This window comes from Amblyomma maculatum, chromosome 3, assembly GCF_055883805.1.
Source record: "Amblyomma maculatum isolate TAMU_Amacu chromosome 3, ASM5588380v1, whole genome shotgun sequence".
NCBI lineage: Eukaryota > Metazoa > Arthropoda > Arachnida > Ixodida > Ixodidae > Amblyomma > Amblyomma maculatum.
This window is the reverse complement of record NC_139346.1, coordinates 71,142,771-71,157,124: the sequence shown is the minus strand read 5'-3', so window position 1 is coordinate 71,157,124 and position 14,354 is coordinate 71,142,771. Positions and strand designations below refer to the sequence as shown.

General features: G+C 45.3%; 1 pseudogene; it reads right to left on the bottom strand.

Annotated features, from left to right (window-relative positions):
* Window positions 1-502: 502 nt before the first annotated feature.
* LOC146194957 (uncharacterized) lies at window positions 503-1,172 on the bottom strand (annotated as a pseudogene).
* Window positions 1,173-14,354: the final 13,182 nt, after the last annotated feature.

The window sequence follows — 14,354 nt, the reverse complement described above, 5'->3', positions numbered from 1 at the left end:
ACCGTACTCGACTTGCACGTTTGCCGATCCCACGACCGGCACCAGTTCCCCTGTGTATGCGTCCTTAAAGGAACGGTAGCTTCCTCCACTGCCAAATGCGGAAACTCGCTCCGGAAAACAGATTTTGGCATGACGGTGACTGACGCCCCTGTGTCAATTTGCATTCTTATGGCCCGTCCTTCCATCTTAACAGTGACGTAGCATGCAGAAGTACTCGTTGTCATTCTGTAGATTTGTTGCTCGTCCTCAGACTCATCTGCGGGACTATCGATTGCGTTCAGTGCCCTCGTTTGACCGCCTGCTGTCTGCACATTATTTGCAAGTGACCTTGCTCGTCGCAGATATGGCACTCATACTTGCGATACCGGCACCTTTCGGCTGCATGCCTTTTCCCGCAATGGAAGCATTCTAGGGGTTCCGCCTTGTTTTTACCGTGTTTCTTTACCCGGCGTCCTTGGTCCAGCTGATCAACTTCTAGCCTCGGTTGCGTTTGCAGTATACTTTAGTGCTGTTCTAACTTTATTTGTTGAGTCTGGGTGGAGGCTAGCTCACGATTTAGAGCGATTTTACACGCCTCTTCTAATGTAAGTTTTTCAGCTGCAAACAACTCACGCTGAGTGTCAACGCAGCGTAGTATGGCGACTAGCCTATCTCTAAGCGCTTCGTCCAGGAATTCGCCGAACTCACAGCTTCCGGCCAGGTTTTTGAGCTGAATCATAAATTTAGCTACCGTCTCCTGCTCGAGTTGTACTATACGGTTAAATCTGCACCTTTTCGCGATCACGGCCTTTCGGGGACTGTAGTGGCCCTTTAGCAGGGTAGTGACCTCGTCATACGTTTTGCTGGCTGAAGAGTGGGGTATCGAGGTTCTTCAAAACTTCATAAACTCGAGGGCCCACGACCGTCAGAAACACAGCTAGTTTGTTGCCTTCAGCCACATCGTTTGCCTGCACGTAAAGCTCAAACCGTTCCAGGTAGGACTCGAAGTTTTCGCTTTTTTCGTCAAAGGAATCAATTTTTCCCACCTTCGACATTGCAGTGCCGGCCAGGAAATCGCAGTCTTCAGTAGCAATTGCCGAAACAAGTGGACAGCCACGCAGATCCCATCCTCGTCGCCAGTAAATGTAGTAGCGGCGGCAGCCGAGCTGGCCGTACTCGAAGAAACAGCCCAGACCAGGTGAAGGATAAGGAATGACGTTTATTCGTTCTTTGACCGCTTATATAGCCAGCGCGGTTACTTATCCGCTGCTGCTATCAGTTCGCAAGTGGCGCGTCATGCACACGAGCTATCACACTGGTAATTATATCAATTCTATAGCGTTAATGAGAAGGTATCTGGCATAATAATTAAGCTAAATAAGTGGTAGAAGCTGAACGTTATACAAGCGTACGCAACCACATGTAGTCATGATCACCAGGTAGTAGAAAGCTTTTAAGAAGATTTAGAATCGGCAGTGGGGTAATTGAAAACCCATTATATTGTACTGAATGCCGACTTCAATGCCAAGGTAGGAAAAAAGCAAGCTGGAGACGTCACACTGGGCAACTCTGGCATTCGATTAAAAAATAGCAGAAGGGAGTTACTATACTAGAGTATTCTTAAGCCGATAACATACGAATCATTAATACTTCCTTTATCAAACGGAAGAGCTGGAATTGGGCGTGAAAAAGCCTAGAAGGTAGAATAAATGAAATTGATTTCATACTCTGTCTAAAGCTCGCATTATGGATTATGTAGCAGTAATCAGAAAGGTGCGATGCAGTGACCACAGGATGACAAGGTTTCCAATTAATCTGGATTTGAAGAGGGAGCGGTACAGATTAGTGAGGAAACCTATAAACGATTTAATAGTAAAGGAAAAGTAGAAATATTCAATCTCTCGCTGCTGAAATACTCGGTGGTAACACAGGAAGCCAACCTTAGACCAGAATCAATGAACAACAATTTCAGAGATATCATTATGGAGTGCATGGTAGAAGTAGGCGGTAGAATTGTTACAGAGGATATTGATAAACTATTTAAGGAGAAAAAAGATTGATTAAGAAACGCCAGAGTATGAATGCCTTTGACCTACCTTAGAGGACAGACCTGACAGATAATAAAACTAATCAATAAAGGCAAGTGGCCGACACAATGAAGAATGACATGGGGAAAATTGAGCATGCTCTAAAGACCTTTCATTGCCTGAGAGCTGTGAAGGCAATATTATTCATATGCAAAAATCCTATAATTTCCCGGAGCGACAAGACGGGTAATGTTATTACTGTCATGGACAAGATAATCAAGGTAGCCGAGGTGTTTTATACGGACCTCTACAATAACCATAGTACTCACGACAAGACTGAAATTGGTTGTAATGAAGAGCAATCAGACGTTGCGCAGGTAAGAAAGGGCCAAGGTACGAAAACCTTAGAAGCTATGAATAGGGGGAAACCAGCTGAAGAGGATCTGGTAACTACAGATTTGTTGAACTACGGAGCGGATATCGTGCTAGAAAAGCTGGTAACTGTGTTTACGCAATACAAAATGACATCGAAAGTAGCGGAGTAATGGAAGAACACCAATGTTATCTCAATTCATAAGAAAGAAGACGCTAAAGACTTCAAATATTATGGACAATCAACTTAATATCAGTCGCGTAACATGTATTTGCCAAAGTTCGCTAATTGGATCAGGACAACCTTAGGCTTTAATCATCGAAAGGAGTAAAAAGGATTTTGGAAAGCGTACTCTAATATCGATTATATCCACACTATACACCAGGGGATAGAAACGTGCTCGGATCACAACCGTCCCTATACATAGCATTTATTGACTACGAGAAAGCATTTGAACAAGTTCAAAACCTCAGCGCTCATGCAGGCATCGCGAGTTCAGAGTATCAGTGAGCCATATGTGAAAGAACTGGAAGATATCTATAGTGGCTGCGCAGCAACCATAGTTCTGTATAACGAAAGTGATAAAATTCAAATTGGGAAAGGTGTTAGGCAAGGAGACACAATATCCTTCGTGCTATTTAGAGCTTGCTTAAATAATGTATTAGAAAGTATGAAATGAATATCTGGCTAATCTGCGATTCGCTGATACATTACCTTGTTAAAGGACACTTGCGGCAAATTTCCCAAAAATTATGATTCCAGCGAAACTCACAGCTTATGCATGCTAAATCGAAAACATGCTGAAATCAGGCAGAAAAAGTAAAAAACTTTATTTTCAGCAGAAATACACAGCCCGCGCCATGGAGCTCACCGCGGTTATCGACGCCGCCTGCGATTGCCCAAAACGTCGCGTGACAATGCGGCTCCGTCATTGTGCTCTGTGCTGATCGCCGCTTCACTTCACTTCACTTCACTTTAATAACTTAAGACCCTCATTAGAGGCTATTACATAAGAGGTGGGGCGCACAGAAATAAAAAACAGAGTCGGTAACATAAATGTGCAAGCAGGTTATACAAATACAAGAGTTTCACTGAGCAAGTGCACGTGCGATTTTTTCAAGAACTAAAGATGAGCATGTGATAGCAGCAAGTTCTCGGGGAAGGCCGTTCCAGTCGTTGGCAGTCCGGGGAAAGAATGATGAAGAAAATTTAGTGGTGCAGGCGCTAGGTCGTGACACTTGTTGCTGATGATCCGTGCCGAGGGAGATACGTGGTGGGGGTGTGCAGATGTAAGCTCCCTGTCGTAGCTCGGAGTAAAAAAAACTTGTGAAACGAACATAAACCAGCAATGTAGCGACGATGAGCAAGGTTAGGTAGGTTGGACTGTGATTTTAAGGATGATATGCTGATATCTGAAGAATACGATGAATGAATGAGTCTAGTTGCTCGGTTTTGAACTGCTTCAGTTAAATTACAGGGATATGCTTGTTTCGGAGACCAGATGGGAGATGGATATTCAAATTTTGATCTAACTAATGGTTTGTATGCGAGGAGCTTGACATGTTGAGGTGCACAGCGGTGGTGACGCTTTAAAAATCATAGTGTTCTGTTAGGGGATGGTATGATGTTTGAGATATGCGTATTCCACGTACGATCATGACAAAGATAAACACCAAGGTACTTGTATGATTGGACAAGGTCGAGAGGAACGTTAGATATTGTGTAGCTGAACATGTGGGGGTAATGGCGACGAGGAAATTACAAATATTTACATTTACTTGTGTTAAGTATCATTAGCCACTCATTGCACCAGTCTTTCAAAGCTTTTTGTGACTTTGTGCATGTCATTATGCCTTCAGTTTCCACTTGAATGAATATCGGTGTTTTCACCGCATGTATCCTTGCCAGATGCGTCCACGAATGATCAATACTTCCTTTATAGGAGAGTAAATTCTACATAAAAACTGTGTGCTGTGGTATAGAATAAGGCATTTTAAAAATTTTGTTTGCCAATATTAGCAGAATTTACATGGCGCTCAGTGAGCCTCGCCGCGGATATTCCAGGGAAGGAAGGGCAGCAAGCAATCCACTATCTGACTACCTCCATTTAAGGCCTCCCGTCAAGACGAAAAGTCACTGTTCTAAAAAAAATGGTCAAATAGCACGGTTCACCATATCGTGCTTTGAGTGCCAAGTGAAACCGTTGGGAAAACAAAGAATTTTATGGAAAGGGTGAAGCAGTAACACTGTGAACTCGAAGCCAGTCAAAGAGGAGTAAATAGCCCGCGGCCTAGCGCACTCTTGGAAAGGTGATTTTTTTACTCCTCAGAAAAGGAGTATCGGCTTTACTCTCGCGTGCGGAGAGGTATTTAAGGTGTTCAAAGGAGTAAACATTTTACTTCTCTTAAGGCAAGGGTTCATTTTTGGAGTATATTTCTGGTCATTAAGTTGTTACCGTGGCATCTAATAGCACTATTAAATACTCCTTTGAGGAGTATTTCGGCTCCTTTCATAGACGTAGTTTAAACAAGCAATTTTAGGAGTAATTTTAACTGCTATAATGGGGCATTCAGGATGTTAAAGGATTATAGTTCCCTTCATTAGGGAGCTCATTTTAAATGCAGCACTTCCACAGAAGCTCAATTTAAGATATTTGTTGTCCAGATTAGATGCATCAATGGAATTACACACACTGATTGTATCAGGCTTGTGTGATAGCCTGAAGACGGAGCACATGTCATGCGCAGTGCGTGCGCCGCGCTATGGAAACCTATAAATACGATGGCCATCAATAAACATCCGTTCTTTTTGTTCTGGCCGCCATGCTGTCGAGTGCCTTCCTGACGATCTGATGTGTCAGAAGTGGCCAGTTAGCCACGGTCGATGATGGACCTGCTGAAGCCCTCAGAACCCTTGCAGCTCTCGGGAAACCTGTCTCAGAAATGGAAGCGATTTAAGCAGAAACTGGAACTTTTCATCAAGGCGACCACGTCTAAAGAGGATCCTAGAACCGGTGCAGCAAAAGCAGCGCTCCTCTTAAGCGTTGCCGGAGATGACGCGCTTGACGTCTTCAACACGTTCCAGTTTGTGGCTGGGGAAGACAAAGAAGATTATGACACTCTGGTCACGAAGTTTGAGGCCTACTGTGCTGAGGGAAGCAACGAAGTGCATGAGCCTTACGTATTCCGCTCGAGGAAGCAAGGGGATGGAGAGCCGTTTGAAAAATTTATCCGAGATCTCAAGAAACAGGCAACTTAGTCCAACTTCGAAGGTCTGAACGATTCAATGATCAGAGGTCAGATCGTCTTTGGGACGAACGATTCAAAGTTGCGTGAAAAATTGTTCCGTGAGAAGGGCCTGACATTGATAAAGGCTGAAGAAATGTGCCGATTAGCGGAATCAGTGGCACGAAGAAATCAGATCTGGGAGAAGCCAGATAACAGTATTGACGCAATCTCTCGGTATGTAGCGCCATGCCGTCACTGCATGGATCCACAAGAGACGACTGCACTCGACAGAACTACGTATCGCTGCAAGAAGTGCAACCGACGGCACGAACAACGGCAGTGTCCGGCATATGGGAAAAGATGCAACTCCTGCCGAAAGATCCACCATTTTACAATTTGTTGTCCGGCCAAGGCAGTCGTCAGCGAAGTCAGCGAACTTAACATGAACGATGAGTTCGACGTTCTTGACGTTGGCATCGCAAGCAGCGACAGTAAGGACTGGACTGTGAAAGCCCAAATCGCGGGTCGTGAAGCACTCTTCAAGGTCGACACTGGATCACAGGCAAGCATTATACCCTTTTCAGTATACCGCAAGCTACACATTGCCGAACTGAACCCTACGAGCTCTGAGCTGCGAGCCTACAATGGAGGCGTAATCACAAACTATGGAAAAACCGTCCAAAAAGTGACCATTGGGAACGCCGCCACTACGGTGAAGTTTTACGTTGTGAAAAATGGTTGTCAGGCCATACTTGGGCTTGAAGCAATCGAAGCAATGGGTCTGGTGCGACGGTCAATCGACACTATCAGCGCTTCTGCTGAATATGGAGCACTTAAAGATTTTAAGTACGTCTTCGAAGGGTTAGGTTGCATGAAGCAACCCTACAGCATGGTACTGCAGCCAGCTGCTGTCTCGGTCGTCCAGCCAGCGCGGCGGGTGCCCCTGTCCTTGCGCCAACCCCTGCGTGACGAGCTTCAGAGAATGGAGGTGGCCGGCATCATCAAAAAGGAAGACGACCCTACCGACTGGGTAAGCCCTTTGGTCTTGGTGAAAAAGAAAGATGGCAGACTTAGGGTGTGCATGGATCCCAGAAGGATTAATGAGTATATAAACCGGCAGCATTACCAGCTTCCCAGGCGAGAAGATATTGAAGCGGAATTGACAGGCGCCTGCTTCTTTAGCTTTCTAGACGCAAATTTTGGATTTCACCAGATACCACTCGACAAGAGGACATCAAAAATATGCACATTTGCCCCTCCTTTCGGTAGATATCGTTACTTGCGTCTACGTTCGGCATCGCATCTGCGCCGGAAGTTTTTCACAAAATGCTCAGTCAGATGCTTGAGGGGCTACCAGGAGTGCATGTGTATATCGGCGACATTCTTGTGTGGGGGGCTACACGGCAAGAGCATGACGAGCGGCTAGTGGAAGTGTCAAAAGCCGCCGAAAAGGCAGGACTGACATTCAATGCCGAAAAATGCAAGTTTAGTCTAACCGAGGATCAATTTCTGGGTGACGTAATCGGACAAACTGGAATTTCCCAAAGTCCGAAGCTAGTGGGCAATTTGGTTCAAATGCCAACGCCAAAAAGCAAAGCCGATGTTCAACGCATGTTAGGAGTAGTCATCTACTTTGGAAAATACGTACCTCGCTTGTCTGAGAGAACAGCGCTGCTACGAGCGCTTATCAAACCTCAAGTCGAGTTTTAATGGACCGAAAGTCACGAGAAAGAATGGAAAGGCGTCACGCAGGTACTCGCGTCAGAGCCCGTATTAGCAATATTTGACCCTAAAAAGGAAACAAAAATAACATGCGATGCATCCAAAGATGGCGTTGGGGCGGCACTTCTGCAGTGTCACGTTGGTTCCTGGCGACCAGTGGCCTATGCATCCCGAGTGCTAACACTTCCTGAGCAACGTTACGCACAAATTGAGAAAGAAGCGCTCGGAATTTTGTTCGGCTGCGTGAAGTTTCACCAGTTTGTGTACGGACAGAGGGTTATTATTGAGACCGACCACAGGCCACTTTAATCGATTTCTTCTAAAGGAATTTGTGACGTGCCCCCACGATTACAGAGATTCTTTTTAAGACATCTTAGGTACGACTATGTGCTGCAGTACGTTCCGGGGAAGCACCTCGTCCTGGCAAACATGCTGTCACGAGCGACTCCGGCAGGCGAAGTTGACAATGCGGGTGCCACGGAAGATGTAGAAGTTCACGCACTTCAGCTCCTGAACTGCATGGTCAGGGCAACAACACAGCAGGAACTGGCGAAAGAAACAGCTCGGGATAGCTACTTGAACACTGTCGTCACCGACTTATCAAAAGATAAAGAAATTCAAGGTGAATTGAAGCCTTTTTCATCTGAACTGTCCGTTTTCAGCGGAATAGTCTTCAAGGGAACGAAAGCCGTCATACCGAAGGGCATGCGACGGGAAATGCTAAAAAGAATTCATGCTGGTCACCTTGGTTTGAACAAATGCAAAGAAAGAGCCAGACGTCTCGTTTTTTGGCCGGGCCTCAACAGTGAAATCACTAAGCTGATTCAGAACTGTTCAACGTGCAGAAAGTTTGTGTACAAACAAGCCAAAGAGCCCTTGCTCATGCGCTTGGTGCCACAGTGTGCATGGTACAGGGTCGGAGCGGACATCTTTTGTTTTGGGGGACATTCTTATATTGCCGTGTATGACTCTGTTTCAAACTTACCAGATGTCGAGAAACTTCCAGACACAAGTGCAAAAAGCGTTGTTGCGGCTCTCAGCGCTATTTTTGCTCGATGTGGCATTCCTGTGGAACTCTGCACTGATAATGGACCCCAGTTCTCAAGCCAAGAGTTCGCGGTCTTCTCCAAGCAGTTCGACTTCGCACACGTCACGTCCAGTCCCTACTACCCGCAGTCTAACGGTCTCGCAGAAAGAGACGTCCAAGTTCTGAAGCGCATAATGAAAAAAACAGATGATGCAGGAGACGACTTCTGGCTAGGCCTTCTAGCCTACCGCTCAACACCACTGGCCGATGGTCAATCCCCTGGTGAACTTCTTCAAGGAAGGCGCCTTCGATCTAATATTACAGATTTCGGAAAAATCACGGCCACTGATGTGGTGAAGCATCGTCAGACATGCGAAGGGCGGCCGTTGCCACAACTTGCTAAAGGTGACGTGGTGCGACTAAGAGATACGACTTGGTCACAGAAAGGCAAGATTGTTGGACAAGCTGCTCCGAGGTCATACCACGTCGTGACTGAAGATCGTCGTGTTTTTCGACGAAACAGAAGACACCTGCTTCACACTGGCGAGAAGTATGCTGAAACAAGTGACGACGACACCGACAGCATTGGTAGCGTAACACCACAGCTTTCCAGCATTGACAGTGCTACAACACAGCAGCCCTCTTTCAGCCAACTTCCAGCCCATGGTGCCACGCCCTCAGCTGCAGTCACCCTTCCAGATCTAACCAGGACCACCACTCTCAGAAAGTCGACTCGCACCATACGACCTCCACAGCGCCTTTATTATGAAGCTGCTTTTAATAAATTAACATGAACATTTGCTTTGACCTTGTGTTAACCATGGAAGGATGTATCAGGCTTGTGGGATAGTCTGATGACGGAGCACATGTCATGCGCAGTGCGTGCGCCGCGCTATGGAAACCTATAAATACGATGGCAATCAATAAACATCGGCTCTTCTTGTTCTGGCCGCCATGCTGTTGAGTGCCTTCCTGACGATCTAATACACTGATTTCGGTGAATGCTTTTATTGCTAGAGAACATTTAAGCCCAGTATTTGGCAGCTGACTTCGAAACTTTACAGAGAACCAAAAGAGTAATGCCTAGAGCTCCGTTTTTGGGAATTCCGTCTTTAAACTCATGAAAAGTAAAAACAGAGTAAGTCCACTTCACCGTGTAGGACACCTTTGCACTCATTGCTTGTCGACACCCAGGGGTCTCTTGTTATCGCTGCTTACAGGAGATGGCGTCAGAGAAGGCACCATCTGCTAGAACGAAAGAAAACCACGCTAATGCAGCTGCACAAATATAAACTAGCATAATATCAGATGGTCGAAGTCCAGTTTTATTGAAGTGGAATTAAACCGATTATTGTTTTTGTAATAAACCTGCCGTTGATGAATTTATTCTTTTTTACAATGAGCGACTAGTGCCAGTACTACCTATAAAGTATTAATAACCTAGTCGGCTGTGAGCTGCTGAACACCTTTTCAGGCTATTAGGCCCTGCACAGTCTCATCCATGCCCACTGATGTTATGCGGTGAATTTAAACAAGCTTCGCTTGCGGACCGTTCACTTGTGAAGATTGAAATTTGAAAACAAAAATTTGCGGCAGACGCACTGTTACTTTCGCATTGCGTTTGGCCGGTTTACTACACAGAAAGGAGGAGTGTGACCGTTTTTGGACGAAAGTTATTTCTGGTAATGAGTTCCTCATGAGTTCTAAACGAACGTTTATATTTTAACTGAAATTATATTGTCTAAACTGAACACCCACGTTTAGCACACCCAGGAGAAGATTGGGTAACCTATAGTGTTGCATCATTGTAAGGGCGCCGTCGTTCCGCGTACGCGTAGCGGGGAGGACAAGTATGTGGGAGCAAGGTTCGTTGTACGTTGCAATCCCTTCCGTGTTCACTACGGCCCTCAGATCCTCATTTCCAGCCTGCCTTCTATTCTGCCCTTGCACACGCATCCGTGGCGGGAATCTGTGGAGTCGTTTTTATCTTTTTCTTTGCTGCCTTGTCGGTATTGGCAGTTTGAATAGCAGCGCGAAAGACCTCGTAAATCGGGAACGAAGAAATGAAGCGGAATACGCTCAGTTTTGCACTGTTGCGATGCAAGAAGCTTACAACGCCCAAAGCTGACATATTTTTGAACAGGACGCCGAACAAACTGAAGAGGCAGCGGGCAATCTTCTGAGAACGCAGGGCACGGCAGCGCAGTGGAAATGCGGACGTCTAATCTTTCGTCTTTCTTGTGCACTCAGTCATCACCACCCTGTTGATACCATCTTGGTTCGGTCTACGGAAACTTGACGCAAGCAACTCCAATGCAGCTGGGAGCCCATCAACACGTGCCGTTCCCGCCGCATATCATCGTGCGCGGATGCTTCCAACATGGTCGCCCGGCATGAGACATACTGTGCGCCGACGCGAGTACCAGCGCCGCCTTTGAGACAGCACGGAAAACCTGCAATATAAAAGCCGGCCGGGTCACCTCAGCAGCCACAGGGCACTGCAGCGAAGTGGAAATGCGGACGTCTAATGCTTTGGCTTTCTTGTGCAGGTAAGGAAACGATATTGTTTATGCGTAAATTCCAATGATCCCTATCTGCGTGTGCTGCCGTGCCCACGGTTGATCTGCCCTTCTTTGTGACATTGCCGCCTTTGTAAAACATTTACTACTGCTAGCAAGAAATGTGGAAATAAATCCTGGTCTCGACATGACACAAATTTGCAGACAGCTTGCACAGATCGCCGACGACTTGAAAGATATTAAAGAACAGCGATTAGCTTCTATCATGCCAAATTAGAAAACCTTACCATCCTAGACAACAAAATTTCAAATTGTACACATGAGGTAGTAGACCTGCAGAGGCAAGTCCTGTCTCTTGAAGCCCGCATTGATGACCTGAAAAATCGATCAAGAAGGTCAAATTTAGTAGTGTGTCGAGTTCCAGAGACGACAAGGAAGACAATGAAACGTTAGAATACATAATAAAAGAAGAAATCATTCAGAAAATTATCAAGGTTGCTCCCGTCGAAATTGAAAGAACACATAGAATCGGAAGGCCATCAAGTGGAAAAATACTATCAGTAATTCTGAAATTCTTGAACTTTCGAGACAAAACTAAAGTACTAAAAAACTGCTTCAAACTTAAAGGAACAAACTTTTCCATAAGCCAGGATTTTTCATCTCGAGTGCGCGACGTTAGAAAAAAAATTTGGAGGACGCTTAAGCTTCGCCTTCAAGAGTGGAACGCGATAGCGTTATTGCACCTCGCCGAGAAAGCTTATTAAACGCAAGGGTACTGGGGCATCCTCGCACCGGTACCTGCGCGGCCCGAAGGGGAGAAGCGGGTGAGGGAAGATAGGGATCTAAAGGAAGGAAAGACGCTTGACTCTACAACCCGTGAGGGTGCACGGCGAAACGTCAGGGGCGAGTGGCGCGCCACGTGTCGGGGCAGCGCCGCACATTGCGAGGAGGGGTTCTTCTGTGTTTGCCGCAAGATGGCTCTGCATGTGCGCAGAGCGCAGAAGAAATGTAGCGGAAACGTACTTCGCTACTCGTGTAACTGCGACTTCTGTAAGTAACATACTCATAATTACCGATATACACCGCAGTATAACGTTCTACGGCACGTTTCTAAGGCAACACCGCATTCACTAGAAGCGCTTTTGTACCGCTTTCAAGCATCGAACTCATGGCTGAGTGGTAGCGTCTCCGTCTCACACTCCGGAGACCCTGGTTTTATTCCCACCCTGCCCATCTTGGAAGTTGCTTTTGCTTTATGAAGTGCATGTTTATTTATGAAGTGCATGCCGGGATTTATCGCTCACGGCCAACGCCGCCGACGACACCGGCTTTTCTGCGACGCGAGCTCCTTAACGCTACCGCGTTAAAAATGATGGGAGTGCGCGAAGCCTAGAAAGAATGCGGCCGAAAAGGTTTTCCTTGTCTACGACAAAGTACGTATAAGCGTGAAAACTATATAAATGGGACAATGAAGTGAACGATATAGTGCTGAAAGATCAAGATTTGGATGATTCTGAAAGTGAAAAAAAACAGCAAAATATAGAGCGTACACTGCGTCCCCGCCGTCAACAGAAGGGTCCGAAATAACTTTTATCAATAACTTTTTAGCCTGTTAGACAAGTTAGAAGGATTCGAATCTTTACGTCTTTGCTGGAACCTGATTTTGTAGCTGTAACGGAGACGTGGCTTGCAAGTGACATCAAGGATATCGAGATAACTCCCCCAAATTACAATGTTGTTAGAAGGGATGGGATGACACGTGGTGGAGGGGTGGCAATCTTGATAAAAAAATAATTTCTATTCACGGTTCTTCTCGACGTTCAAGGCGCCGAAGCAGTTTTCTGCAAAATAATATTTGGCTCTCAAGCAATTGTTGTAGGCAGCGTCTATCTCAGACCCTCATCTGACTGGGATGTCATGAAAAATTTCCTAAATTACATGCAAAAATGGGTTCAGGGAAACAGATTAATCCTGCTTGGTGATTTCAACCTCCCGGATATAAATTGGCAGACCATGCAATATTAATGTGTTTGTTCGGAAATTGTCTTCGATGCAGTGCTACACTTCACTGTACGACAAATCGTGCAAGAGCCGACACGTGTACATGGATGTACTTCAAATGCTCTGGACCTTGTCTTTCTCAGTGAATACGTTCCTCCTGAAACATCCCAAGTAGAGATAATTACTGGCATATCGGACCATAAGATAGAATTTTGTACAGTCGCGACTCATTACAAAACATTTTACGCTAAACCGAAAACTACATTTTACAACTTCAGCAGGGCTGACGATAATAGCATTTTAGACCACTTTGCTTTCGCTTTTACACCGTTCGAAAACCTATCAAGTGACATCCACACAGATATTGAGATAGTGTGGCACGCGTTCAAAGATGTCGTATCACTCTGTCTCCGGAACTATGTACCGATAAAAACAAAAGTGCCTAAAACATACAACCCGTAAATTATACGAGACGTCATCCACGCTAAATGCCGGGTAAAACGCCTCCGAAAAACATTGAAACTGCATTCTACGACAAAAAATAGAACCAGGCTTAGTATCATTATCAGCCACATGAAGTCAAAAATAAGGGCTGCCAAAAAGAGTTATTTTACCCACGCCCTTCCCAATTTCCTAAAAAGCTCTCATAAAACGTTATGGGAATACCTCAACTTTAAAGAAAATCATGTAAACTTTGCCGCTGATGAAGAAAGCAAAACTAGCGCAAACAAGCTGAACAGCTACTTCCAATCTGTTTTCACGAGAGATAATGGCAGCTGCCCACATCTAAACCAGTGCAGTTTGACAAATCGCTTCAAACCACTATCAATAAATCGAGGGTACTAAACCTTCTATTAAACCTTGATGTTAAGAAAGGGATCGGGCCCAATAACTTACCGAATATTTTCCGCTAACGGTACTCACAATGGGTTGCGAAATACTTGTGTGTACTGAAATCACTCACAACTGGTAAATTGCCAAGGGAATGGAAAACCGCGAAGGTAATTCCTATTCACAAATCCGGTACCAAAGACAATATTTGTAGTTTTCGACCAATATCGCTAACTGTACCGCCTGCAAACTTCTAGAACACATAATACTAAAACACTTAAACACACATCTTGAGCAGGAACATCTATTATCACCCTTTCAGCATGGTTTTCGCAAGGGGCTATCAACCGTCACCCATCTACTGGAGCTAATACACGACATTTTCCTTAGCATTGATAGCCACAAACAAATCGGCCTCATCTTTTAGATTTCTCCAAAGCTTTCGATCGCGTTTCTCATGTAAAGCTTATCAAGAAATTAACATCCATATTCGGTGATAACACTGTCATAGATCGGATCCAGGACTATCTGACATATCGTCACCAGTTTGTACAAATAAATAACCAGAACTCACAAATAGTACCTGTTACCTCTGGAGTACCGCAAGGTTGCGTACTGGCGCCAGTATTATTTTTACTCTTTATAAAT